Raw genomic sequence first — 5,951 nt, 5'->3', positions numbered from 1 at the left:
GCACTTTATGCTTACGTTTCTTGATTGGTAAATTAGTTAAATGGTTATTTGGTAGGTTATTATTATTCCCCAGAGGGCCACTTTAAAGTATCCTCTTCACATCCTCGGCTTCTTATTACTTACTAGGGGATGACAAACAACAGGCTGTAAAATTAAAGTGAAGATACTATTAGCTCCCCGGAAACCTCTCCGTGCCAGGGCAGAATCTTCTCGGATTATTGCTGTTCTGGGGAGAGACAGGGAAATATGCTAACAAATGCAGTAGGGTAGGGTTATTCTTGTCTCTTCCATTCTTGTCCTCTGTTCAAAACATCAGCCCTACCACGCACTAAGAGCAATTGATGTCTCTTTTTCTGTAGGCAAACAATAGTAAAACAACTAAAACCCAATTGCTTGGATTTAGTTTGCCCTGCTCGCTGGTCTCTTTACTGAGACAGAAGAAGGTTTGGTATCTGGGTAGTAAGCACTATGTTGGCTGAAGGACTGATGGATGGTACTTTAAAGTAACTGGCTGGCTCTTAGAAAGAAATTTTTCCAGCTTCTTTGAGTAATAACTGTACAGCATTGGTAAAGGAGCAGCCACCTCATTCTTTCTCCTACCTGTAAGCCAGGGTAATAGCGGCTGAGGAAAGAGGTGGAATAAGTAACCTGTTTTTGTAAGGGAACAGTCCTCTATTCCATTACCAAATGAATGAGAACAGGCCTTTTTGTTTCTTGATTAGGTCACCTAAGCAAAAAGAGGGACTACTAGATTAATGTATCGTGCTAAACTTACAGTGGCACCAATTTAATATTTGGGTCAATTATTTATTATATAAAACTTGGCTTAATTTTATTCCCAATCAGAATCAGAAAACTACATTGTAGAAGGAGAAAACAAAGTTGTAACCACAAATAGTGACCAATCTATACAGTGCTGACTAAAGCACCTTCTTTCTCCCTCTGGATTGCATAAATAGAGGATTTGGTTCACTGAGTAAATATACTATCAGAATTTAAATGAACAAGTAAGTGAATGAGGTGCTTGTTGCTATATTTTATAATACTGAGGCCCATGTGCCTAATCAAGTGTGCTGCTTCACTGAAAGAGAATTACCTTTTCTCTTTTCAATATTTCTTGTCTTATTACCAGAATGATACTTTTCTGAGACAGAAAAAATCAAGAGGAAGCCATAAAAATAGAGTTGAACAGTGCAAGGTATAATTCAAGATGAATTCAAGTGAAATGGAAATTTTAGTTGTCTTTTATTTTCTTGGCAATAAGAATTAGATGGACATTACTGCCTCTTCCAAATTCTCACCTAGATTCTCTCTTTGCAGAAGTATACTTGCTTACATATTCTATCTGGGCATCCAAAGGTAGCAAGGGCAAGACAGTTGCTCCTTGGAGGAGCAGTCTCCAACTTTGCTCATACACTTTTACCTTCTCTGACCAGATTATCAATAGATTGATTTATTGCCTAAGGTAAAGCAACAAATTATCCCCCCACAAGCCAACTATCTAAAGCCAGCCAAGTTAGTATGGCACCCAAGATAGAAATATCCAGTGGCATATTTCTCAGGCTGTAAATATATGTAGATGAAGTAACGTATTCTTTCAAATCCTTAGATGATGGAAAAAATTATGTCAGGAGACCTGTAACTCTGTTCATCTGGATGACAGCATTCTTAATTCTCTGAAAATGGCACAGAACAAATTTGATGGACTGAGAAAGGCCAGCAAAAGAAATAGTGTGTTTCAAAATAGGTCAGATTTTTCTGGAACTTCAAGGGAGCCTATAGGACAGTGGTGACGAACCTATGGCACGCGTGCCAGAGGCGGCACTCGGAGCCCTCTCTATGGGCACGTGCGCCATGTCCCGGAGATGGCAACCGTCCTCTTCAACCAGCCGCCTGCTAACTTGCCGAGGTCCCACATGGCCGGATGCATCCCATCACCTATGTGCTTGCTGGCCTTTGTGTGCGGAGGCCGATGGTGTCAGGCAGCAGCTGCCCTGGCCCCTGCCTCGCCTTGCCCTGCGACATGGCACCCCCACCCTGCCTCGCCTCACCCCGCAGAACCAGCCTCGTGCCCACCGCCCCACCTGCCAGAGACCCCTGGATCTCCCCCAACCCTGCCCGGCTCCACAGGCGTCCCTCCCCAGGAGCAACATCAAGATGGCCATGCCCACCTGTCTACCATGACCACTGTAGCCACGGCCACCCAGCGGGCCACACCCACCCGGCACCCGGCAATACATAAGTGGGTTTTGGGTTGAAGTTTGGGCACTCGGTCTCTAAAAGGTTCGCCATCACTGCTATAGCACTTGGGCAGCAGCTTAGAAGAATACTGGCTCCACCATTCTAAGCCCCCTTTTCTCTTTCCAATCAAGTGACCCACAGGGACTATTAAGAAGTTGCAAAGAGTTCAGAAGCTATGCTCTCCATGCCTTCCTAATTTGTTATTCCTTCCAGTTCAACAGAATGTTGGATTCTGTCCATCTGCTAATTAGAGGGATAATTCTACACAAGCAGATCAAAACTGGACTAAATATGGTATGGTAAACAAAATAAAACGTTAAAAATTAGTCAGATCTAGCCATGAGTTATAGGAAAGACACTCCAGGGAGGAAAATGCCACAATGCATCTCTATGGGAGATGCAGTTGGGTAGCAACTTGAACTGTTGTTGATTCCTCTGGTCTAAGCTTCCCTCCTTGTTGTAAATGCAGCATAGAGCTTATGCATCCCACTCAGCGCTTCCCCGTGTGTATGCACAAATATAGATGCAATGTGAGAAGACAGCAGAAACACACATACACACAATTTTAGTTTGTTATCTCTAAGAAAATAAAGAACATACTTTGCATTGTGCTTCTACTGGTGATTTGAGTTTCATATATTTGTTGTCAATAAATATATTACCATTTAATTGTGAGCCCCCAGCAATTTATAAAGGATAGTGTTGATATTTAAAAATATCAAACATATGAAAAATACAATCCAGTCTCACATCTTGACTATGTGCAAAAAGTTTTCCCACATTCTTGAGTAACCACCTGGAAATCATTAAGCAAATCCTAGGATTACAAAGCAGAGTTTCCCAACTGCAAAGCTTCCCAAGCAGGCTGCCTTTAATTGTAGAAACCTAACTACTGGGTTGTTAACCCTTGCAACATCTGCAAATCATACAGCCTTACTAGATTCATATCTAGCAAATTGAAGCCTTGATCATAATCGATCATAACTTAAAACACATACAGCCCACTCCTACATGCAGATAATTCAAAAATCATTCTAAGCATCACAGAACTTTCATTTCAATTAAAAATGCACAGATTACTAGCTTCCTTAGAAAGAAATAGTACTTAAGAATGAGATTTACCTTTCCTTCCCCAAAGTATGACTGAACCTTTGGGGGAAGTGGATGTACGTTGTTTTTAAAATTCCAACTTTAATCTTTTCATTTAGTTTGTAGCTATTTTCTTTATAAATCAATATGGGAAAAGGTGCAATAGAGAGTAGTTTTTAATTATTTATTTTTATTCCACTTTTTTTTATATAAATATCTCAAGGCGGCAAATGTACCAATATTCCTCTCCCTCCTCTTTTCCCCATAACAACAACTTGGTGAGGTCAGTTGAGACCCAGTGAGTGACCCAAAGTCACCTAGCCAGCTTTCATGCCTAAGGTGGGATTAGAACTCACAGGTTCTTGTTTCTATCCTGGTGCCTTAACCACTAGGCCAAACTGGCTCACTTTATATCTTATTCTATTACCTATGTCTTGCCCACTCTTTCCCTTGCTTTACCTTAACAACATGAGCTAAGAGAACAGTGAAAGAAAAAATGAATAAAGTTTAGAATTCTGAGTTGCACCTTTCTATTTCTTTGTAAGAATTTGCCTCGGTGGTAATGGGAAATAGACAAAAGAAAAAAAAAGTATTTCAGGCATCCAAATTTCTTTTACTGTTCTATATTTCATTGTAGCCTACCTTGCTAAAATATGCCTATGTGAAGGAAATGTTGAGTATGTATAGAGTTGTCTTTTCTTTTTCTTTGTTTTCATCTGCTGATATTTATTTTTGTAGAAAAGGGCTTTTCAGTTGGGCAGACTTATTTTGTGCAGCATTAAAAAAAAACACATTGTACTTTTAAATCCAACTTCTCCAAAGCCCAATAATCTCTCCTGCCAAAAAGAATAATTTCTGGATTAATTACTAAGACTGTACAGTAGAATATGTCACAAAATTTGGGTAAATTACCATATCAATACATTGTGCCCTTCATTCTTCCTGTTTAGTACTAAGATGAATTCTGAAGCTAAGGTATGATTTCCAATAAATGGAATGTGGAATCTCACATTAAGAAAACTTTCTGCTTAGTGAATTTTTCCCCAATATACTGGACTTATGGTTGAGAGCATGATGAGCTAAACATCCCTTTTTAGTAACAGGATGACATTATGACAGAGTCAGCACCTGAATGCACGATCTGGACTATTGATATCTCCCTAGAGCAGGGGTAGGCAACCTCGGCTCTTTTATGACTCATGGACTTCAACTCCCAGAATTCCTGAGTCAGCATAGCTGACTCTGGAATTCTGGGAGTTGAAGTCCATGAGTCATAAAAGAGCCGAGGTTGCCTACCCCTGCCCTAGAGTAAAGGGAGATCTTGAGAGAGCCCACATGACTTTACACAGCTGCTCCTTGTGACTAAACCCCAAGAATTGCTGTTTCACAGGTTGCTTATGGCAGGGATCTTCAAACTTGGCCCTTTTATGAATTGTGGACTTCATCTCCCAGAATTCCTTAGCCAGCATGCCTGGCTTATGGGTTAAGTGGATGGGAGTTGAGGGAGGGGACCACCTTTGCTCACTGTCATCAATGCAGCCTTTTAAAAAGACATCACGCTTGACTGAGCTTCACTTCTTAATTACTTTGGATTTGTGTTTTGTTGCTGCTTTAGAAGGATTAAGACCTTTTGGAACAGCAAGTTAATCTTCATTTGCTAGGTGAATTGTCTTCATAGAGAAAAAATTTTAAATATGATTTTAAAAGATTTTGAAAAATATTTTCTGGATTAAACAGCAAAAGGGGGCTTAGAATATGAATTTTAGAAAATTTAACAATGGATTAAGGGCTCAAATGGTCCTGGAATTATAATTTTAAACTTTTGGAAGAATTCTTTCCATGAGAAAATGTCATACCAGTAGTTTACCCTCTCAGCAGTCAAAACAAGATAATGAGACTTTAAATGATGGACGCCAGGGGGAACTAGAGGATAACAAAAGAATTGAAGGAACTATTCTAACAATTACCTTTTTTCATGGGAAACTATGAAAAAAAATATGACAATTTATGACAAATAGTGTGGGAAACAATAATACATGGACAGTTAAAACTCAATGGAAGAAGAACAAGATCCTCTGGATATGTTTGAAATTAACTTGAATGTGGAAATAAATATGGCAAGTAATGAGAAGGATGTAGAAAAGGATGTGCTGGACTTTCAAGTGAAACTGGAAGATGTCTAAAAGAGATACACAACTAACAAACCAAATAAGAGATGGATTTTTTTTTTTTACTGGATGTACAAAAATAACTGTGAAATAATTTGAAGAATTCTTTTTACTGGATGTACAAAAAAGACTTGCTAAAATCCTGAAATAATTTTTGGTGAAGTATAAAGACCGATGACAAAAATCAAGTTGGAATGGTTAATTAACATCATTAAAAATATAGGAAACGAATACAAGGTTGGCGTATTTGATCAAGGTTAAGATAGATATATCTGACATTTATTGGACTTTGGTTGTTAAGGAATAAATGAAAAGGATATGGTATTATGTTTTTAGCTAAGAGATGAGATATGGGGTGAAGAGACAATATGTTGTAACTGAAGAGATGGCAATACATTTACTTAAATTGTGTGGGCTTGTTGGGATGAAATGGGAGGTTATTTTTTTCTTTTT

The sequence above is a fragment of the Protobothrops mucrosquamatus genome, unplaced genomic scaffold (genome assembly GCF_001527695.2).
Source record: "Protobothrops mucrosquamatus isolate PMUCROS unplaced genomic scaffold, P.Mucros_1.0 scaffold638, whole genome shotgun sequence".
In the NCBI taxonomy this organism is placed as follows: domain Eukaryota; kingdom Metazoa; phylum Chordata; class Lepidosauria; order Squamata; family Viperidae; genus Protobothrops; species Protobothrops mucrosquamatus.
This window is presented reverse-complemented; position numbering follows the sequence as displayed.